This window comes from Anomaloglossus baeobatrachus, chromosome 1 (assembly GCF_048569485.1).
Source record: "Anomaloglossus baeobatrachus isolate aAnoBae1 chromosome 1, aAnoBae1.hap1, whole genome shotgun sequence".
Lineage (NCBI taxonomy): Eukaryota > Metazoa > Chordata > Amphibia > Anura > Aromobatidae > Anomaloglossus > Anomaloglossus baeobatrachus.
The window spans coordinates 826,559,588-826,584,268 of record NC_134353.1 but is presented as its reverse complement, the minus strand read 5'-3'; the positions used below and the strand labels follow the sequence as shown (position 1 = coordinate 826,584,268).

The window sequence follows — 24,681 nt, the reverse complement described above, 5'->3', positions numbered from 1 at the left end:
AAAAGTAGCAATAAATTGAGTACCTCTATCAGAGACAATGTCAGATGGGATTCCATGGAGTTTGACAATTTCACATATAAAAACCTGGGTTAACGTCTTAGCATTAGGCAGACATGGTAAGGCAACAAAATGTGTCATTTTGGAAAACCTGTCAACCACAAAAATAGAATAACCATATTACCAGCAGAAGGAGGCAGATCTGTAATGAAATCCATGGAAATATCCATCCAAGGTCTATTAAGTACACTTAACGGCAGCAGAAACCCCGACCGGCGCAAGTGTAATGGCTTAGAATGCGCACAGGTGGTGCAAACGGACACATAGAAGACCACATCCCTCTGGATCTTGGGCCACCAAAAAACAATGTAACAGGAAATCCTGTGTGCCCTTCACCCCAGAGACACCACCCCCTTTTCTGCAGGATGGGCAATGGCTGCTTGTGCGGTTCTCCACCTGGAAAACTCCTGGACAACACATCTATCTTAATGTTTTTAGACCCAGGATGGTAGTTAAGAAAAAAAAAGACTCCTTTTAAACAATAATAACCACCGAGATTGTCTCGGGCAAAGGCAGACTCGAGAAACAAGAGATTTTTATGGTCTGTAATACCAGTAAAAGGGTGAATGGCTCCCTACAAGAAGTGTCGCCATTACTCAAATGCCAACTTGTTGGTGAGTAATTTCCTATTACCTAGGTCATAATTACAATCAGCTGGCGATAGCTTCTTAGGAAAGAAATCATATGGGTGAAATTTACAAACTGCTGCACCCTGAGACAATACAGCCCCCATCCCTACTTCAGAAGTGTCCACCTTCACCGTAGAAGGAAGCGACATATCGGGCTGTACCAGTGCGGACGCAAAGCATTTTTTTAGACAGTCAAACATGTGTAAAGCACTTTCAGAGCAGTCAGAAAAGTCCATACCCTTCTTTGTCATATCGATCAGAGGTTTCGCTATGGCAGAAAAACTCTTTATAAACTTATCCTGATTATCAAGTGGAAGTGCCAATTCTAATAAGGGTTAATGACAGCTCACATCTGCCACTCAGCTCTAGAATAGAACCCCCCATTACTAATCTAAAAATGAAAAGAAATAAGCACAAACACGAAAAAAACCCTTTTTTTTAAATAAAGTGTAAAAAAGTCCTTCTTTCATTCCTTTATTAACCCCAAACACCCAGTTCCAATGTAACCCACTCGAGGTCCCATGACGATTCCGGCTCTGCTACATACATACTGAATTCACAGCACACGGACACAGAATATGTCTGCATGCTATTGCTTCAGGCAGAGTTTGAGCCGCAGTAATGAGTGGTGACGTTTATTTGCGGTCACAGCTGGAGGTTCCAACAGTACACCAGCTTCGACCGCCGGTAAACTGACCCCAGGAGGCCTCATTAAACTCAGCGATTTGCACTTTCTGGCAGAAAACAGCATTTTTTGCCAAGAAATGCAGATTGAGTGTTTAAATTTATACACCATATTCCTGCACCTAACCTGCATCTTCTATCAAAAAAACACATCAAAACACCATACAGTTTTGATGCAATAGTGATGCGATTTTTTGCCAGGAGATGTAGATATGATAAAGGAATATGGTGTATAAATTTCAGCACCAAACTTGCATCTCTTGACAACAAAAAGAAGAAAAATGGTTTTGACACAATTTTGGTGCAATACTGCTGGTAGGTGCAAATTTCTTGCAGAAATCTGGTGCAGACATTTCAGTACCAAATTTGCATCTCCTGGCAGAATACCACACCGAGACGGCGTCAAAACCATTTTTGTGCATTTTTTTGCCAAGAGATGCAGATTTGGTACTGATGGGGGGATTATTACCTATTAGTCAGGCCAGAAATGTATAATATCACCGGTAGAATACTGGTGGTTTCACTGCCAGAGGCAACATCATCCTGCAGGGATGGAAATGAGTGATTGGATATACACTTCATTATGTTCTCCACTTCTTTCCCATTAATACACTTGCCACAAGCAAAGGAGGCAAAATATGACCTGTGTTGGTACTATTACTGCCAGGTTTGTTGACAATGCTGCTAGCAGCTAACACATTTTTATCCATGTTATTAGAGGTTTTTTCTATTGTCCTGTCTGAGTGACCTCCACCGAGCCGGGGCATCATGGCGACCAAGTGTCATGGTGGTCTTGCCAGCTGGTGGGCCATCGTCAGCAGAATTAAAAAAGAAAGGTTAAAGTTGTGGATGAAGTGCAGGATCAGCCGTCTCAGTAAGCAATGTCCAGATGATCTCAGGTGCAACAGAAAAACTCACTTTTACTGGAGTATTTGATGATAATAATGATTACAAAAGAGCCAATAGCCTCTCATGGTGTAATGAACCCAGTTTTTTTTCTGGCAATGCGTAGAAGCTCTCCTCATTCTCACTGGTTATAGAAGTATATATGCACTAAACTTCTCCTCTCAGCCTGGACTTTGCCATCCAAGGCACCTTAGGCTTACAGGAAAAGTATCTCGGCCCTCTTCTGGCAACTCCATATCAAGACGTCCCTCTTCTGATCCCCAATTGGCATTATCTGACAGTTGGGCTGTACTTGGACTGCTCAGGACACTATATTCCACGCAACTGTACAGATTTCACTGAAGTCCCTACAGCGACCACAGAGAAAGGACTTCCTTGATCTCCAACACCACTCAATCCCAGGGATACCATAGCCTTATTGTCCTTTGCGTATGCCACATTCGGGTTTAGCATACATTTTAAAGACAAGGATGATCTTTAATCCATTTTAAACCTCAGGAAAATGTGCCATCAGCCAAATATTCTGGGCACTGGCAAGGTATCCGAATCTAATTTATATTCTTCCAACCTAAATAGGTTTATTGTGATGGCAACCAACTATTTGTTGAAAATTTATTTTTTCAAATTTGATGATTCTTTTTTCTTTCAGATATGTGGCTGCCTACTGGGGCCACATTTTTGCTGTCTTTCCCCAATCTATACATGGCCAATTTTGGAAATGATATGTATACATACTGTAAATAATCCCTTTCTTTCCAGAGTTATAAGGTACAGGAGATACATAGATGATTCGAAAATGATCTGACCGATCTCACCCTATGTATTTCCTGGTCCCAAGATATCATCATTTGAGAACCATGTTAACTATGTTAACTATGTTGAGAAATATTTTAATATTTATTCCATGAATCTTAGATTCACCATCGATAATCATGGTCACGCTGCCCCATTTTTGGATCTTCTGCTTTTTGGCGATTATACCACAGGCACAACACACTGTCTTGTATAGAAAACCTGTAAGGGGGAATTCTATTTTGCATACTGATAGCTGTCAACCACCTCATGTGATAAGCAATCTACCAGTCGGAGACTTGACTAGAGCCAAAGAGCTTGCTCTTAAACTAAAAAAAAAATTCTGAAAACCAAAATATACAACAATGTATTTCTAAACAGGGTTACAAACCATGGACATTACAAAAAGCACACTCTATTGTCAATAAAAAAATCTCAGACATCTTTACTGTCTTGAAAAATCACTTACATAATCAGTAACTAGGGTAATAATGTTCCCACATATTCCACTCCTTTTAGTGTAGATTACAAAGGCATTTTCTCTTTATTACACTAATTTATACCAATGTTACATCAGGACGAGACCGTATTTAAAATTCTTTCCACAGGTTTTAGACGTGTTGCTAGGAAGTCCAGAAATATTAGTAGTTATATTTCCCCTAGTCTTTTTCAGTAACTCTACTAAACCAATTTGGATTAAATATAAAGAATGTTTCATATGTGGTGGGAACAAATGTAACATGTGTAAATATGTTGATAAAACAGATTTTTTTCAGAATAAAACGAGTAACAAAAAATATGCTATTAAACAGTCTACCAATTTCAACACCACATACATTGTCTATATGGCAACGTGTGGTTTGCAATAAATATTATATTGGCTATACCACACGTACCTTAAAGAAGATATTAGCAGAATATATTTTCACATCGGTTTCCAACGCCACATTGAATCAGCGATCTTCATCTGGTCTTTCTAGGCATTTCTCCTATATACATGGATGTAGTCTTATTTCATTGAGATTTAAAGGTATTGATCGGTTGAACAAATGCCCTAGGAGTGAAAACTGGGAACACACGCTTCTGAATAGAGAGGTGTTTTGGATTTTGGAACTTAATGCATGTTCTTCTGAAGGATTGAATTTCCTTAGCGATTTGGCATATTTTTTATTAATATAATGAACTTGTTTTAAAATGATATCATTACTGTTCATATGCTTTAACCATTAAATCTTCTAAAAAGAATTTCATATCATGAATTAATATTCATTGGATTTTAGTTCATTATAATGCATATGCCAATTTTATATTTTTTAAATATTAAGAAAACCATTTATCATTTCTTTTACACTTCACAAATACTTGCTACTTAGTGTTGGTATATCACATAATATTCAAATAAAATAATTTTACATAGAAGGAAATAATTATTTAATCCCTTTCTGATTTTGTAAGTTTTCTACTGACAAAGACATGAACAGACTATAATTTTAAGGGTAGGTTAATAACAGTGAGCGATAGAATATCCAAAATAAAATCGAGAAAATCACATTGTATAAATTATATAAATGTATTTGCATTTTGCAGAGAAAAATAAGTATTTGACCCCTCTGGCAAACGAGACTTAATTCTTGGTGGCAAAACTCTTGTTTTCAAGCACAGCAGTCAGACATTTTTTGTAGTTGATGATGAGGTTTGTGCTCACATCAGGAGGAATTTTGGTCCACTCCTCTTTGCAGATCATCTCTAAATCATTAAGATTTTGAGTCTGTCGCTTGGCAATTCGGAGCTTCAGCTCCTCCATAAGTTTCTATGGGATTAAGATCTGGAGACTGGCTACGCCACTCCATGACCTTAATTTGCTTCTTTTTGAGCCACCCCTTTGTTGCCTTGGCTGTACGTTTTGCGTGATTGTCCTGCTGGAAGACCCAACTATGACCTAATTTTAATATTCTGGTGGAGGGAAGGAGGTTGTCACTCAGGATTTTATGGTACATGACTCCATCCATTATCCCACTGATGCAGGGAAGTAGTCCTGTGCCCTAAGCAGAGAAAAGCACCCAAAACATATTGTTTCTACCTCCATGCTTGACAGTGGTGATGGTATTCTTTGGGTCATAGGCAGCATTTCTCTTCCTCCAAACATGGCAAGTTGAGATAAGGCCAAAGAGCTAATTTTTTATCTCATCTGACCACAGCACCTTCTCCCAATCACTCTCTTAATCATGCAGGTGTTCATTGGTAAACTTTAAATGGGCCCGCACATGTGCCTTCTTGAGCAGTGGGACTTTGTGGGCACTTCAGGATTTTAAGCCATTACGGATTTTGTATTTCTTCCATTTTCTTACTATTGCACCAACAGTTGTCTCCTTCTCACCCAGCGTCTTACTTATGGTATTGTAGCCCATCCCAGACTTGTGCAACTCTGTGGTCTTGTCCATGACATCCTAAGGCCGGCTTCACACTTGCAATTAACTCGCACGAGTGCAATGCGAGAAATTCTCGCATTGCACTCGGACCCATGTTAAATCAATGAGGCAGCTCCCATCTGCTATTTTTTTCTCAGTCCAAATCAGACTGAGAAAAAATCGCAGCATGCTGCGTTTTGGTGAGTTTCTCACGCGAGTCTCTCCAATGCAACTCTATGGGAGTGGTTAAATAAACGGATGTCACATGGACGGAACACACACCATCCTAGTGACATCCGTTTTTCTAAATACATTTATAGCATGTTTCAGAAAACACTGGAAATGAGTGAGGTCTGACAATGTCGATCAATCTCTATCTCTGTCAGTCGGTCTCTCCCTCTCGATCTCTATTCTCTCTCGGTCGGTCGGTCTGTCTCTCTCTCTGTCTCTATCTCTCTCTCTGTCCATGTCAGTCTATCCCTCTCCCCCCATCTTTCATACTCACCGATCCATGATCATCGGCGCGGCGCTGCATGGCGTTCACACTGTGGCGGCTTCTCCTCTTTTGAAAAAGCCGGCCACTCATTATTCCATCTAGTATTCACTGCTTTCCCCTCCCACCGGCGCCTATGATTGGTTGCAGTCAGACACGCCCCCACGCTGAGTGACAGCTGTCTCCCTGCAACCAATCACAGCTGTCGGTGGGTGTGTCTATATCATGTAGTAAAATAAATAAATAAATAATTAAAAAAAAAACAACGTGCGGTCCCCCCCAATTTTGATACCAGCCAGGGTAATGCCATACGGCTGGAGGCTGGTATTGTCAGGATGAGGACCCCACGTTATGGGGAGCCCCCACCCTAAAAATATCAGCCTGCAGCCGCCCAGAATTGCCGCATCCATTAGATGCGACAGTCCCAGGATTGTACCCGGCTCATCCCGAATTGCCCTGCTGCGGTGGCAATCGAGGTAATAAGGAGTTAATGGCAGCAGCCCATAGCTGCCACTAAGTCCTAGGTTAATCAGGGCAGGCGTCTACCCAATATACCTTCCATGATTAACCTGTTAGTTAAAGAAAATAAACACACACATCAAAAAAATCCTTTATTTGTAATAAATGGCAAAAAACAACAACCTCTTTCACCATCTTATTAAAGTCCCCAAATACCCCTCCATGTCTGACATAATCCACAGAGGTCCCACAACACTTTCAGCTCTGCTACATCGGAAGCTGACAGAGAGCGAACACAGACCACGACCGCTCTCTGTGAGCTCCCCGCAGTGACTGAAGTGAGCCGCGCTATCAGCGATGACATTACTCAGGTTACCTGCGGCCACAGATCTCAGGTGGAGGACTTCTGCTGTGGCCACGGGTAACCTGTGTGATGGCACCGCTGATAGCGCAGATCACTTCAGTCACTCAAGGGATTTGCGGTCACCAGTGAGACCGAAAATCAGGCCATGACACACAGACAGAGCCGCGGGATGACAGTGAAGTCGGGTGAAGTTCATCTGACTTAATTCTGATCGTGTGGCTCTGTCTGTGTCTGCTGTCAGCGGCCATTCAGCTCTGCTACATGGCTCTGTCTGTGTCTACTGTCAGCGGCCATGTAGCAGAGCTGAATGGCAGATGACATAGCTGCTGAGAATAAAAACGGATCCTATGCGGATCACACACGGATTGCACATGGACTACAATCAATTGAAAAATCACAGAAACGCATTGCTGTTGCATTGCACACTGATCAACACTTGAACAGAGCAAATGCTACTTTCTAGCATGAGACTCGGTCCGATTTTACATGCACAAGCGTGATTCCATCCTTAGAAAGCTCTTTGGTTTTGCCCATGTTGTAGAGGTTAGAGTCTGACTGATTAATTGAGTCTGTGGACAGGAGTCTTTTATACACGTGACAATTTAAGACAGCTGTCTTTAATGCAGGTTAAAAGCATGTAAGTGGTCTGTAGGAGCCGAAAGTCTTAATGGTTGGTAGGGGATCAAATACTTCTCTGTGCAAAAGGCAAAACATTTATATAATTTATACAATGTGATTTTCTGGATTTTATTTTGGATATTCTATCTCTCCCTGCTAAAATTAACCTACCCTTAAAATTATAGACTGTTCATGTCTTTGTCAGTGGGAAAACTTACAAAATCAAAAAGGGATCAAATAATTATTTCCTTCACTGTAAGTTTGTGAGTATAATGTGAAAATATGTTGATAAGGTCACGGGGTATGAATGCTCTTTCAAGGCACTGTAAATCACTTAAATCTTTGAATTATTATTTTCAAATTGACACTTTCACTTATGTGGCGCCCTGGACAAGCCAGGACGTCACAGGTACTACAGCAACACACCCCACACCCCGGCTAGGCACACCGAAGTCAAGCAAAAATCCTTGTTGCCTTCCTCCAGGGGTTGATGTCCACACCAGGGAATGGAGCCAGGCGGTTAGCCCCACCCAACGAGGAGTTCACAGTCCTGGAGGTGGGAACAGGAAGTGAGTTCAGGAGAGGCTGATTGGAGTAAACCGTAAGGACCGGGGATGGGCGGTGGCCCGCCGGTACCGGATCGGGGAGCGAAGAGAAGCCAGCACCATTCGGCAGGGTTTACGGACCCCGACCAGGCTAGGAGTCGCCGTAAAACTGGTCAAATCCGTTAGCGAAGGGAACCTCCGGGGTTTCCCAGCAGTCAAGACCCGATTGAAGGCAACAGCTCAAACCGTGAAAGGAAACACAGTCACCGCCAAGGCTACAGTTCCCAGGGCCAGAGCCTGCGGGCAAAAGGGGCTCCCTCAGCATCCATCCAAGCTGGGGAGCGGGTTACCGGTGGGAAGCCATTGGAACCGTGAACATAGCACAGGTGCAGGGAAAGGCAGTCACCACCAACCTACCGGGAGGAGAAACACCGCAGCCGTCTGTGGGACCCGTCCATCCAGCCGTTTGTTTTACCGGAGACTTTGCATTCATCATTGGCTGAGTGAGTACCACCGTGCCGTGCGGCACCGCGCTGCCCCCGCGACCCTGCACCTCACCAGGCCCCGTAACCCGCCTGCCATTCTTCCCTCACCGGGCCCCGGGACAACCAACCCCCCTACCCACGGAGGGGAGAAAACAACATCCAAGCTGCTCCCCGTCATCGCTCCCAGGATCCCCATCCAGAGCAGCGGTGGTGTCACAACCTCACCACAACCGTGGGTGGCGTCACGGACAATAAATCCCCAATACCATTTCCCCTTTTCACTCATGGGCGAGGAGCGCCGCTCGAGTCCCCGGGATCTGGCCCACCGCTCGAGCCACCGACCGAGCAGCAGCAGCAGCCGGACCCGAGCAGTGGGTGAGCGCAGCGTCCCCTCCCCCCCCGCAACACTTACATTTTCAATCTGGTACATCAGTACTGAAGTATTACACCACAATCACATTCTATCCCTATGCTGTGTGCAGTGAATTCCTTTCCCTACACCATACAAGCATAAAATAGTGTTCCTTGACTGCACTCTATCTTTTATACTGGCTGTGATATTCTCTCCTGATTTACTGGGTTCATCCATGTGAACTGATTGCTGCAGGGCATTATATCATGGGAAACCGTGTGTAGCACCCCTGTATACATCATGGTGCTACATGGAACTGTATCCTTCTCGCAGGGTGCAGGACCTACCCCCCCCCGGTTCCAGGTTCCCAGAAACCGGTGTCCGGTGTCACCTCCATCAGCGCCACAAATCCCAATCAACACCTCACATCATGACCTGTCAGACACACCAGTGGGTTGGTCTAGCTGGAACAGGGCCACCCACCTAGGGGTCAGGCAGGCTGGTAGGAGAGACAAAGAGTCTAGAGAGAGCCTTTAAAATGAGAAGAGCTGGGGAGTGTGAGCTCCCGGAGAGCTAGAAGAACCGAGGTTGGGTCGCAGACAGTGGTCCGGGACCAGATGAGTCGGGGACCGGTAGCAGTGACATTGAGCAAGGGTGTGACAGACATACTCTTGTAGGACTGTCGGCACCAGAAATCCAAAAAGAACTGACCGGTACCGAGCACAATGGGGAACAGGACCCTAGCTCAGGAGCCGATTTAACGTCCTGACAATTGACCTGCAGAGGAAGGGGACCTTCAGGGACCTTCCCAGAGAGCTCAGAGACTGAGGGCATCAGCACACTGCGGGGAACAGGGTTTTCCAGAGAAACTAACCCACTAAAGTCCCAAGTGCCAGCCCTTGGGAGCAAGTCTTCACTTAAAAAGCTGAAGAACGGGACCTTACAGCTTCAGGCGATAGGGACCTACACGGACACAAAACTGTGCACGGACGCAGGTTCCGGATTACTTTGTGACACCGGTGGGACCGGATACTTGGACGGGCTCCCCGCAGTGGCAGGGGCACACAGAGAATTTGGTTTACCTACAGCGTGTGTGTTTCCTTTATAAACCTCATCCAGCACCACGACTACCCACAGTGAGTACCCTGGTCCCTTGCACCCTTCTCTCCCAAATAACTACCAACACCCTGAGTCTGGGGCTTTCACTACCTGTGGAGGGACTAACATTTGGCTGCTTAACTCCATCTGTCCCGGTACTCCTTACAGCAGCGGAGGTACTCCCATTACCGCAACCCACAGGGGGCGTCACGAACTTATCCCCTGTAAATACCCCCCCTTTATATGGATCAAAGCAGCCCGACTAACACCTGGGTGGCACACCTCGAATCTTACCTGGCATCACGAACAGGATAAGGACTGGATCCAATGTGCGCCTTGCAGAACTGTTCCAAACTGTGCTGTGACTGTCCATTTGAATTGCCGCCATATTGCCCCATTTTTGGCGCCTATAAACAACAACTGCGCCATCATCCCCAGCAAAAGGGCGCGAAGCCGAAGCCCCGCCCCTCATCCAGAAAGCATGGCTGGAAACCGGTAGTGGCCGGACCCGGAAGTTCTCAGTGATCCCCTGTTCCAGAGAGGTTGGTGACGAAAACCAAGGGGAAAAAAAAAAGATGTCAGTGCCGGATGATGGAAGCATAGTTGTGCTTCTCCCAGCTGAGGAATCCGTGCCCCAGGCCGCTGACTGGGCCAAGATACCACCTTCTCCCACCACGAGGCCAGAAGTGGCCCCATCACCTTCCCCGCTGGAGAAGCACAATGAGGCTTCAACAATCCCGGCCAGATCAGACCCGGCCGCATCACCGGGACCTTACCCTGATGTGGAGCACCTGGCAGTAAGCTGCGCAGGCCCAGAGGAATCATCCGCAGCTGACCAAGTTGTCCCTGTTCCTCCTAATTTGACATCAGAGGAGACCGATTCGGGCTTCAGCATCCCGTAGGCAGCCTGGGTCCCGCGCTTTGGTGGGAACGGCTACCGAGTCTTCCCATCAGTACGGTCGGTGCCGGAGATGCTGGTGATAGAGCATGAGGAGGAGTCCGCATCAGATGAGGAGCCTCCAGCTGACACCCTTGAGGTCCTGGTAGCAATCTGTCGGTTGGCGATGCGAGCCTGTTAGATCGAAATCCCTCCTGAAGAGAGGGTAAGCAGTTACCCAGTTACCCAATCCCTGATGATTACCCTAATCCGGCCGATGAAGCTGTGACACGACAGCGGTCACCCTGACCCCGACCCGACCAGAACCGGCCGCATCACCGAGCCCGTCCTTAGAGGCAAAGCACCCGGACTCTGCAACCCCAGCTGCGGAGCCTTCGGTTCCTTTGTTCACAATGGCGGAGGTGGAGCCTGGAGAGCCGCCAGTTACACCACCGCGCGGCATCCCAAGGGCTGTTTGGACCGCAAAAGCATAACTAAAGCCTATGCCAGCTAGGGAGCCGAGACCGGACGCTGACACCCCCTACTGGGAATGACACTATCAAAAGCTGCGACCCAAGATCAGCAGCAATGAGAGATTGTTGCCCGTGTCCAGAGAGAGAAGGAGCATTTGAGGAAGGCCACCTTCCATGTCAGAGGGCCATGGCTCAAGGGCCATGTAAAGCGGTTTGACCTCAACAAAAGTTGGGGTTTCCTCTCAGAAGCGAGCCTCTCGAAGGAGGTGTTTGTCACTCAGAGAGATATAGAGCAACATCTCCTAATGGGAAACCCGGGCCGTAACCTGGAGCCGGGAAAGGTGGTTACCTACACTCGACATTGGCGTGAGCGGGGTTCGTATGCCCTAGATGTGAAGAGGCTCGCTATGGTTAACGAGCAGGTTCTACCAGCTGCCGCCTTTGATTACCAGCCTCCAAGTGAGCGGTACCTGTAATGTAAAAGTATAAACTGTTAGGTATCTGTGTTTTCTTTTATTGTATTACAAAGTTTGTTATTTTCCATATAGAGTAATGTTAGGAAACAACAGTGTTTTAGTCAACAAGGTTCAAATCAATAGAGAAAGTCTCCTTATTATGAAGATTATAGAATGTGTGCACCAGGTGCATGGACTTCGTATGTATGCACCAATGTGTTAGGTCCGGGTGATGGTGGATCCTCTGGGCCGTGTACCGGACTCCCCCAGTGAGGCAACCTGGAGCTAACCCCTATACAGGGACTGTCCAGGCACCCCACTAGAGGGCCTAGGTACACGGTAGCCGGAGTACTAGCGGAACCGGGGTAGCGTCCCACAGGGAACGGGTAAAACGGAGTCTTTAGAGCCACAGAGTCCTCGGAGATAATTACGGAAGTCCAGTACGGGTGACGGTTAGGAAGCTCAGGCGGGATCCGGGTTAGCTGGGTGTGATGGAAGGCAGCTGGGTGAAGTCGGAGATACCAGACAGGCACAGGCTGCCGAAACGGTGGTTGGATTCCCCGCCGACGGACACCGGAGGACCTCTTGGCAAGACTGGATTCAGGGACCGGTTACGGAGGCAGAGCAGGCTCTACGGAAGAGACAACGTTTTTAGTAAGAGTAAGACACAAGGGGACCTGGACTTCTAGCTTGCAGAACTCGACGAACAGGCGACGCCCTCCAGGCAGGGAGCTCCTAATATACCTGACCCTGACTGATGCAATATCCTGTTAGGGAGTGCAGGGCCTTTAAGAGGAGGTCAGTGACCGCGCGCGCACCCTAATGCACATGCGTGACGCCCGGGTGCCGGAGGCCAGAGCAGGGAGCGGTGCCGAGGGGGACGTGTGGCTGGAGGCAGGGGACCCGGGGCCCGGAGCGGTGAGTGAGAAACGACGTCGGGACCCGGGGAGCGTGACACAATGTTTAGTAGTAAAAATGGACCATGGTCAGGGGACTGGTTGTGACCAACACAGACTTGTGTATTGTAAACAGTTGCTCCTCCTGTGCCCATCAGAGTCGTCTTTTGCAACTCCTGGGACCTTAACCTGGTCATGGACCCACGAATAGGTATGCAGCGGATCAGGTTGTTTGGGTGGCGGGTTAACAGGATCCGGACATAGGGACTGGACTGTCACAGGAAGAGGCTGCAATGGAGCAGGTTGAGCTTCCGCTACTAACGTAACCGGTAGCATTCCATTGTTAATTTGCTGAACTCAAAATACTGTAACATTTAAGTGCAAAGCCTCCCTAATGTGGGATGAACCTTGTAAATAAAAATGTTCTTCTTTTCCACTTTGCAGTTTTGAAGAAAAAAAAAATCTGTGATGTCCTGTAGCTCGAGGACGAGCTACGTTTAACCAAGGGGGAATGTGACGCCCCTGGACAATCAGGTCATCACAGGGTATTGCACAACCTGCCCTCCCGTGCAGTATCCACCTCCTTCTTGGTTTAGGGTCCCTAACTATATGGTGTTGCCTACATCAGCTAATCAAATCCTAGATACATCCTGCACCACACGCACCAAACACACCAGTGGACGGCTTGAGTGGAATAGAGTCGCCAACCTCGGGGGTTGGACAGGAGAGGTCAGGAGTGTCAGAAGGAAAGAGTTGGGTCTGAGAAGTGAAAGTGATAGGCGGTCAGTAGAGTTGAGCGATGTTCGAGGTTCGAGGTTTGCCAATTTAATGTTTGAGTGATTTTGGGGGTGCTCGAGATCGAACTCGAGCTATTTGCTAAAAGCTCTACAGTTCGAGTTACGTTCCAGAACGGCTCGATCAGCAAAAGCAGGGCTTTTTACAGCTACAGTGTGCAGGGAGCCATCGCTGGCAGCCTGCGGTAAGCTGGTAACCAAGATAAATATCGGGTATTCAAGCAAAGTGCTTTGCTTGGTAACCCGATATTTACCTTAGTTACGTGTGCAGGGAGCCGACACTTCCCCGCTGGGCTCCGCCCCCTCCTGCACACGGCATGTACACACACACACACACTCACACTCACCTGTCCCCAGCCATGCAGTCCCGGCACTGACGTCCTCAGCGCCACATGGCCCCGCTAGGCTCCACCCATTTTGCACTCCGCCGCCCGCACACATGGCCCCGCTAGGCTCCACCCACTTTGCACTCCGCACACATTACCCCGCTTAGCTCCACCCATCTCGCACTCCGCACACATTACCTCGCTTGGCTCCACCCACCTGGCACTCTGCACACATTACCCCGCTTGGCTCTACCCACCTCGCACTCCGCACACATGGCCCCGCTTGGCTCCACCCACCTCGCACTCCGAACACATTACCCCCCTTAGCTCCACCCACCTCGCACTCCGCACACATTACCCCGCTTGGCTCCAACAACCTGGCACTCTGCACACATTACCCCGCTTGGCTCCACCCACCTCCCACTCCGCACACATGGCCCCGCTTGGCTCCACCCACCTCACACTCCGCACACATTACCCTGCTTAGCTCCACCCACCTCGCACTCCGCACACATTACCCCGCTAGGCTCCACCCACCTCGTACTCCGTACACATGGCCCCGCTCGGCTTACCTGCGGTGATGAAGTCCCACCCTCCCGACCTCAGCGCTGTCACTGTCCTCCATGGCTGCCGCTTCACATTTCCTCTCGCTGTAAACATGAGACTATGACTAGCGGTGACATCACAGGCTCCCGCGATACTTGGCTGTGAAGGCGGCGGTCATTGAAGTCAGTGACAGCTCTGCTATCAGCAGTGCAGGAGATCGTCTCTGCAGGTAATGTACCTCACTCCTGACAGCAGCACTTGTCATGCCCTGCAGTGACCTGGGCTGACCTATTGATGTTAGCTCAGGTCACTGCATTGCTCTCCCAGCCAATGGGGAACATTCTGTTCTTCATTGACTGGGACAGTGACTATGGTATGGATTGTCATGGGAACCCTTTGGATTACAGCAGACCTGAATTTGTTTTTCTTTCTAATAAATTGGTGAAAGAGGGAATGTTTTGGGCAGTGTTTTTTCAAATAAAAATGTGTTTGTTGTCTATTTTTTTTTATTACTGACTGGTTGGTGATGTCGGGTATCTGATAGATGCCTGACCTCACGAACCCCAGAGCTTGAAGCCAGGTGACATTACCCATCTGGTATTAACCACATATATTACCTCGCTTGCCCCCACACCAGGGCACGGGATGAGCTGGGGCGAAGCACCAGGATTGGCACGTCTAATGGATGCGTCACTTCTGGGGCAGCTGCAGCCTGCTATTTTTAGGCTGGGGAGAGTCCAATAACCATGGACCTCCCTAGTCTGAGAATATCAGACCCCAGCTGTCCGCTTTACCTTGGCTGGTGATCCAATTTTGGGGGGACCCCCACGTGTTTTTTTTTTTAAATTATTTATTTAATTTAAAATAACATTGTGGGGTGCCCTCAGTTTTGGATTACCAGCTAAGGTGAAGCTGCAAGGTGTGGTCTGCAAGCTGCAGCTGTCTGCTTTACCCTAGCTGGCAAAAAAATAGGGAGAATCCCACATCATTTTTTTTTTAAATTTATTTGTTTTTTTTTTGGTAAATACAACGCTAAGCACCCCTTAGTGCCACATGAAAGGCACCAAAGGGTGCAAAATTACAAAATGCAGGAGAGTGGGACATTATGTGTCTTTCTGCCATTATAATGACAGAAAAGACTGATATGAAGTGTACAAGCACAGGAAAATCACCAGAGCGCTCTATGCTGTGAAAAGCAGTAGAAAATGGCTCTGGAGTGAACATGTGACCGCTTCATGTAGGTTAAAGCTATGGATCCTGGGTAAATTTATGTATTTTCCGTCCTTCAGTTTTTTTGCAGTACGCAAAAAAAATGGAAGGCACACGGATGACAAACAGATGACATATGGACCGTATACGGAACGGAAATGGATGCCACACGGATGCACCCGTGAAAAAAGGAAAATTTTTTGCGGACGGCAAAAACGGATCGGTTGTGTGAATTTAGCCTTATTCTAATCTGCTGTTTATAAACAGCAGGCAGAAATAAGTGAATAGCGCCCCCCAGCGTCAAAAAATCTCTGGGGTTTCAGGGATAGCTGAGACCCTGGAGATCATGATTCAGGACGGTTTTTCCGGTCCCCGCTCACGTGATCACAGGTATACACCGTATACTGATGATCACATTACAGTGAATGACAGCGCCGGTAAAAAATTATTTATCTCCCATCTGGCATGAACAAACATGTCAGATGGGAGATAAATCTCCTCCCCGGTCCCCTCTGGTTTCCCGGTGTCTCCAAAGTGCCCCCCCGACCCCCTCCCGGAAATCCAAGATGGCCACGCGCTGGCCGCATTCACCCTACTCCTCTGATTTCTGTCGCATGTGCCATGACACATGCGACAGAAAACTCCTCCCCAGGCCCTGCCAGGTCACCCCCTATAACTCCACCGGTGTTCCCCGGTGACCCCCGTACCTGTGCAGCGTTGATCCCACGCGGACCCTTCCTTCAAAATAGATGCTGCCGCATGCACAGAGCGGCTGTCAGCTTCCTGTGTTCAGACACAGTGAGTGGCGGTAACCATGCATCTGTAAGCAACTGCAATGCCCTGCTCATGAGGTAAAGAACACAGTTGATCAGGAGAGCTATACTATATTTCCAAATGGAGGTATTTGATTTTATAGTTGCCCTGCTGAACGACTACCAAACATGAGAGTCCATTATATGCCACAAGAAAACATGTCTAAATAGCGAGCTCTGTTGTGTAGTATTCATTCAGCAAGATAACTGGATTTAAAGGGGTTTTCCATCTCCAAGATCCTATCCCCAATATATAGTAGGTGGAATAGCAATAATATCAGCAAATACAAAAGTTTGGAAATGTAGAATAGATCTCCTGATTAGGCATGGCCTTACCTCATGAGCAGGGCATTGCAGCTTTGGTAGCAACACTTACGACATGGACTCTGCTGCTGTGGACCCGGGGAGAGTGGGTGCAGATTCATTGCACCCACACTCCTCACATGGAGGGTCTGCACTCCTAGAAAATGGGGGATATGTTCCCTGAGCGTGTCCCCGCATATTCTAGATGGTCCAGAGTCATCGTGGGACCCCCTTATTTTTTTTCCTTACAATAAATTGGTGAAAGAAGGAATGTTTTTGGGAGTGTTTTTTCAAATACATTTTTTTTTGTCTATCTTTTTTGTTAGTACTGACATTTTGTGATGTCGGGTATCTGATAGACGCCATGACATCACAAACTGCTGGGCTTGATGTCAGGTGAGCTTACAGCTAGTATCAACCCCATTTATTACCCCGTTTGCCACTACACCAGGGCACGGGATGAGCTGGGGTGAAGCGCCAGGATTGGCGCATCTAGTGGATGCGCCACTCCTGGGGCGCCTGCGGCCTGCTATTTTTAGGCTGTGAAGTGCCAATAACTATGGACCTTCCCACCCTGAGAATACCAGACCAAAGCTGTCAGCTATACCTTGGCTGGAGATCCAATTTGGGGGGACCCTACTTTTTTTGTAATTATTATTATTTATAAAATAATTATAAAAAAAGAGCCTGGGGTGGCCTCCACATTGGATCCCCAACCACAGTAAAGCTGCCAGCTGTGGTTTTCAGGCTACAGCAGTCTGCTTTACCCTAGCTGGCTATCAAAAATGGGGGGACCCCATGTCATATTTTTTTTTTTAACTATTTTTTTAAATAGAAAAAATTAATGGGCTTCCCTGTATTTTGATTGCCAGCCAAGGTAACGCCAGGCAGATGGGGGTGGCAACCCGTAGCTGTCTGCTTTAACTGCGCTGAGAATCAAAAATACCGCGGGGCGCTACGTCATTTTTTTTAATGATTTATTTTTACAGCACTGTCATGTCAGGCAATCAAAATACAGGGAAGCCCATTTTTTTTTAGTTATTTAAATAAATAATAAAAAAAAATATATGGGCTCCCGCTGCATTTTTTGTATTGCTAGATAAGGGTAATCTAAGCAGCTACTGGCTGCTAATCCCCACTGCTTGGTGTTACCTTCATTGTCAATGGAAAATCTAGGGAAGCATTTTTTATTTTTTTTCCCAAAAAACTAAAAAAAACAACAAAAACAACGTGAGCTTCGCCATATTTTTGTATGCTAGCCAGGTACAGCAGGCAGGTACGGCTGCCCCCAACCCCCAGCTGCCTATTTGTAATGAATTTCAGGAAATGATTAAAAAAAAAAAACAAGTGGGCTTCACCCCACTTTTGTGTCCAGCCGGGTACAACTAGGCAGCTGGAGATAGGAATCCGCAGCACAGGTTAGTCCGAGCTTTCTGGGCGCCTCTGCTGCGAATTGCAGTCCACAGCCGCCCCAGAAAATGGCGCTCTCTTAGAAGCGTCATCATCTGGCGCTGTATCCAACTCTTCCAGCTGCCCTGAAGCCGGGTGGCTTGCTGGGTAATAATGAGTTAATATAAGCTTTGTTTTACTAGCTAGTATTAAGCCAGAGATTCTTAATGTCAGGCAAGTTTGATCCGGCCATTAAGAATCTCTAATAAAGGGATAAAAAAAAAAAGACACCACACAGAGAAAAAATACTTTAATAGAAATAAATACACAGACACATTGGAGACTCCATGTTTATTACTCCTTGTCAGCCCTCCACGATCCATGGTCTTCTGTCTTCTTTCTCCTTCAACACATGCAGCTCTGCTCCATCAGCAGCACTGCATGGGAGAAAGACGCTGCTCCCCGTGCAGGCTTTTCACTCCATGAGTGATCAGTGCTACTGGCTGTTAGCGGTACCATCACCGCTGACAGACGGGTTGCCATAGCAACGGAGCTCTGATCACGTGATTCCCGGTGCCGCTGTTAGTGGTGACGTCACCGCTAACAGGCGCATTGCTATGGCAATGGTGATCTCCATTATTTGCTGGCTGTGTCAGCCGGTCAATAATGGAATGGGGAAGCAGAACGGGGAGTTGACCGTGTGCCAGAGCATGTCGCCGGTACACGGCGATACATAAACATGCACCGTGTACCGGAGAGTGCAATGACAGGACCTAGGACAGGACATGACGTCAAAACCATGTGACCAGTCTGTAGCCAATGAGATAATAGACACGTGACTGGTCACATGGCTATTTTGACGTCACGATAGGTCCTGCATCACTGCTGGTTACCGGGAGGACGCAGCGATTACCGATGGAAAAGCGGCGGGAGACAGAGTGCAGGACGCCTCGCGGGTATCGGTAAGTGTTATGGCAATGTTTATTAACTGTATGTGTACATTTATAATGTGTTTTTATGTGTTTGTGATTGCCTTCCATTGTTTTCAATGGGGTTTGAGAGATTCGTCGATCGGCTCGTCGAACCGAACCGAACTCGAACTGCAGGGGGGTGGCTCATCTCTAGTCAGGAGCAGGGCTCCTGGGAAGCAATCTAGGTGGCAGACGGTGGTCTGGGCCTAGAGGTGCTGGATCCCCGGTTGCAGGGGATCGTGGCAAGGGGCACGGAACTGTCGAGGAGGACAGCCGGCGGCCTTGCACCATCACCAGGCTGGGACCCAGGTACGACGGGGTACGTGGAACCTAGATCGGGGTGTAGCTTCAGGCAACCTGACAATTTACCCGAGGAGAACGGAGCCTTCAATATCAGTTCCCAACCACTCTAAAATCGGGGTACTAGAGCAACGAGGGGGATAGGACTTTCCACTCAAAACGGTCCAGAAAATCCCAAGCCTGAACCCTGAGAGCAAGCTCCCACACTTATCCATAGTGGGGAACAGGACCCGGCAAGTTTCCCACTACTGCGACCACCAAAGAAGTAAACTTAGTGCCAGGAGGCAGGTCACGGATCACCAGGCAGCACCATTGGGGACCTGAACCAAGTTCCCCTCGCGGCAGCGGTATCCAGAACTTTGGTTTACCCAGTTGTCGGTGTCAGCTTAATGGACTGAATGAGTACGCAAGTGACCCATTTGCATCCAACAGCACTCCCCTTCAATCACCGAGCCCTGGGGTATTCCCCCTACCCGTGGAGGGTCACAACACCTGGCTGCCCCATTCCATCATCAGTGTTTCTCTCTCTTCGTGGGCCCGTGGCTTGGAGCAGGAGGCTCAGCCTGGGTTCCGGATAGCAACCAAGGGATACTTCATTAAATGGCTTTCACAACCACCGGCGGTTACCGCCGACTATCTGGGATCGGCTAGAGCCCATCGTGGCAGAGATCGGTTATGTAGGGAAGCGCCTGAACTACCTGTGAGTAAAAATACTTGGAACCGCAGCCCCTGCCTCTGCCTCTCCTTTACTGTCGCCTTCGCCTAGCGCTGCTGCACCAACAGGGACTACCATCACCCCCGCCATACTCCCGCTCGACCTGTGGGGAGAGACACCATCCTGGCTGCACCCAATATATGCCCCAGTGAGAGACCATGCAGCAGCAGCCCCCCATCCCTGGCCGCGTACCACAGGTGGTGTCATGATCATTTAATAGACTTTCCTAAACCGTCATTACCACCCCCATCCTCCATCCTGCCTCCCATACACCTCCTTCCCTCCCTCCTGTACGCTTCGGGGCAATGGAACCGGGCCAGGCCACCCCGTGACGACGCAGAGGATCTGCACCCCCGGCCCAGCAACGGGTAGGTTAAAACACCTGCCACATGGGGCGCTACATATGTATCACTATTGCCTCAGTATTACAACTGTACTTTATTAATTTTCAAAATTATATTTGCATTTATTGCTATTGTTTTCTATATAGAAAAATTGATCCGTTATCAAAAGCATTGAATACAAATACAGATGAAAACCCTGAACAATTGCCGAGGTAGTACTGATGCATCCTGTCTCACTGCACGCCGCTATTGTGAATCTGTATTACAGATGTAAAATATTATATGCTTGCGTGATAGAGATCTAAAAAGAAAAAGGGAGATTCAAGAAAACTATCTCACAAAAAACTCTTTGTTGCCCATAGAAAACCAACCAATAACACAATAGCTTTTTTTTTTTTTTTTTTTTTTTTTTAAGAATTATAGAAAATTAAAGCTTTGCTGTAATAGGTGTACAATTCTACTGTGACCCAGTATTCATAAATGTCATCAGTTTATAATTACATGTGACAGATTTGTTGCACTTGAAACCAGCTGTGTTCATCTGTATGCTGTCTTTTTGGCGACTATCAAATAATTCCATTTAGATTAATGGTCCAGTTGCAGAAATTTCTGAATATACCCTAATAGTAGCAAAACAAATCATTTAAATCATAGTAAACGTTCAGCAGTTATATACTGTACCATACTTAAATACTATAAAGATTTCAGTGGTGGCCATTTTTTAAACCGTGGCAATAGGAGGTGAATCTATATTTGCTGTCATCCTTAAATTAATGGCTAAAAACGTCAAACGTAAAAGTGTCACTTTATTATTGATTGAGAATACTGACAGAATGACATTTTTCCATCAGTGTCTGAAAAGCTAATTTTAAAGAGGCACACGGTTTTGGCATGCGCATGAGCCCATAGGGAACATATTTCAACTAAAAAAGGTTACATAGTCTGAGTTTCAAAGCACCTTATAGTTTTGACATTTGTGGCCATACAAGGGGTTAAACCACACAGGAGAAGTGGAATTATTATAAATAGTAAGACAGATCATTGAAATCAAAAAGCGTAAATTTAGAAAAATATTTTCATTTGTTTGGCAAGAACGGAAGAAAACAAGAATGCTTGCTGATGTAATTTTTGGTGCCACATTTTGAAACAAAGCTGGAAACACTGTATATCCAGCAGGAAGGAAAAATAGAAATCTATTCAATATGTTTCCCACTCCTAGAGATGAGTGAACCTGTTCGGTAAAGGTTCGCCATTTCAAATTTGGTACGAGCCTTAGCATGTTTGTTTGGGCTTTTTTAATCCTGAGCACTTTTCCCGAAAGTCGTCGAGCTTCTGTTTTGTTCATTTTCTGTCCCCGAACACTGGTCGCATTTCCAAAAATGCTTTTGTAATAGCATTTTCTGCTTTTTTTTATAGGATTGTGGTGCTGTCTGACGTGGGGATTTGAAAAATTAGTGGAGGGAAGTGGGGACTCGGGACCGGGAGAAGCCTTATGGCGCAGCTCCATTTTTTTTTTCGGCAATTTATTTCTGGATGTTACTGCAGCCAATCATGGTGCAGCAAACATCCACAAGGTTCACACAGAAGGGCTTCTGTGATTGGCTGCTTAAGTCACATGTTTGTGTGCATATAAATTGTGGAAATTTTGCATCAGCACCATTTTGTGAATGTTGCTCGTTAGGGATGGTCCTGCTTCCAGTGCTGCTAGACAGTGAGTTTTTGGAAGCAGACATCAAAATAGAAGAGATAACAACAGCCATCTAAGATTTGGCCAGGGGAAAGGCTCCCGACCCACATGGCTTTCCCATACAATTCTATGGTAAATACTGAGACGCCCTGGCCCCGGTCCTACTAGAGGTCTTTTTGCATTTTTCAATGGGTGAGACCCTACCTACGTCTCTGTATGAGGCGGATATTGTCATATTGAGAAAGGAAGGAAAAGACCTACTAGATTGCAGCTTTTACTGACCCATATAGTTAGTCAATGTTAACTATAAGATCTTCACTAAAATACTGGCATCCCGACTTAATTCCGTTATATTCGATATAGTGCATCCAGATCAAGCCGGGTTTAATCCTGGGAAAAACACCCCTATTAATATCAGACGGGTTCAATCCATAGTGCAATATAGTGCATTGGTCCTGGAAAACGAGTGGCCAGGCCTGGATTCCTGCTTCTCAGGGAAGTAATTCATCTTTTCTCCCTGTTATACTATATTATATAGAATATGATTGGAGCAACCTTTTCTATTTTACAGTAATTTGCAGGGGTGTTTGTATCCCATTTTTCTTTCAGCTCCTGGGGCATAATGGAGAAATTATCTGAGCCCCTTGTGATATGACTCTAGGTGACTGTAATATACTTTTGGGGTATACCACCCTGTAACATATGTGGTTGTAAATAACTCTTATGGATCACTATCTTGCATAAAGATAATTTATTAGGAATAGAAGTCTATACGTCTTGTACAGTGCTAGTATCATGAATAGGAATTCCTGGTTATAGATCAGTAAATTGATACCTTCTTAATCTAAGAAAAACAATACAGGGAGGAGTATTACCATTTGGGAACTCATATATATTGTACTGTGCAAGCACCACTATAGGGCTTTCCATCCCATCCCTATATCAGGGTCAGGGAGAGGAAGAGCCGACGTGGAACGGGGGCGCCCGGTAACTTATGGTGTCATACCCTCCGTTGTTAGGTAGGGATACACTACCCTTATAGGACTATATTAGTTTCCCTTCCCTTTCCTAAAGTGAGTGTATATATAAAACTCCTTGGTTATTTACAAGGATAACGTGATCCATTCTCATTTATATGTTTGTGTGTCTGTTTGTGGGTACATTTTAATGAATATTAATAAAAATTGCACATTTTAAAATAGGGTTGAGATTACATGTTAGTCCCTTTTTGAGCACTCTACCCATCTATTTAATTCTGTTAGTTCGCAGTATAATGATACTTTTATTTTTAAAGGTGCTGTGTGGAGAAGTGCTGCTGAAGAATAATGAGGGAGGGCTTCAGAGACGAGCAGTGGGCATGAAACTTCATCATGGCATCTGTACTGCGTGGAGACAAAAGGGGATGGAATCAACTCAGAAGATGTCCCCTATAAAGGTACCTGGATGTAAATGATTATTTGTGATATTGCCTGTGTCTTATCAGTATTGTGGTTCCTGTATGGTTCGGAGTCTGATAACAACAATTTCCAGCATCTCCTTACCATTGTTAAGGACAAGCTGGGAGTTGTAGATTCCGGGCATCTTCTGAGACTTCCCATTGATCTGCATTGTAGAGTACAGAGCGTTGTCCAAGTGGAAAACACCAGAAGAATGAAGCGGTCAGGTCTTTTAATCACTTGGTAGTTTTAGAAACCCGAAGTTGGTAAAAGATGCTCAAAAGCCTGAACCTCTGCACAGCAAGTAGATGCATATAGTCATTCCAGTATTTTTCATAGTAGTATCCATGGTGGGATCTTCCCCAAAAAATGTAATTGCACATTCACCAAGTGGTGTGTGTCCAAAATTATCACCAGTGAAAACTACAGCTTCCCTGATCACCTATCTGTAGAATAGGTCATCAATATTAGTTCAGGGGGATCTGATTTTGTATTCCTACCCATCAGCTATATAACAGCAGCATTATATGGAGAGTGGCATCCTCTTCATTATCTGAGACCCAGCTCTGTAGGGAAAATAGAGGCTTCACCAGGTCCTGCTACTGAGAGCAATAAATAGGCCTGAGATGTAATACTGGGCGCAGCCTTGACTACATGCTATATGGTCGTGTTACATAATCTACAAGTGCACAAAGATATTACACATTCCCCATGCAAAAAGTGGACCTGTGTACCCCCAAATGCCAGGGCTGAATTTTAGTCCCAGTCCGGTCCTGCCTTCAAGTAAATGTATTCCCACTCTTGGATCATGTCAAACTCAAATACAATTTATGGGTCAAACTGTCACTCTGTCACGGTAGGATAAACATGATCAAAATTATATTGCTTCCTAAACTGAGCTACACTTTACAGCATAGCGTGGTAGTGGTACCATGTCTTTCTTCTCCCCGCTTAACTCACTCACGTCCTCTCTTATCTAGGGAAAGTCAAAGCCTAAACTTCGTTTATCTACTGCAGAGATCCAATGGGCTAGGAGGGATGACCCTGTCGGAATTTTTCCTGTATTACCTGGTGGTACAACTTAAGACATTGGGCCCCTGGATGCCAGGCTGTTTATTGCCTAACTCAGAGGATCACTTGGCACATGGATCCGGTGCGGACTGTCTGTTCGGCTTCTTGGAGTCGGATGGGCCATGCGTACTGAGGCTGCCGCCTGTCCTCAAGTTGACATGATCAGTATTGCGACAGGTTAAGAAGG

General features: G+C 46.4%; 1 long non-coding RNA gene across 1 annotated transcript in view; it reads left to right on the top strand.

Annotated features, from left to right (window-relative positions):
• LOC142300891 (uncharacterized) overlaps positions 1 to 24,681 on the top strand; it is a 444,271-nt gene that overhangs the window by 178,532 nt on the left and 241,058 nt on the right. Inside the window, exon 2 of the long non-coding RNA XR_012752680.1 lies at positions 23,282 to 23,422. This is a non-coding gene — a long non-coding RNA (uncharacterized LOC142300891). The remainder of the gene's footprint in view (positions 1 to 23,281; positions 23,423 to 24,681) is intronic.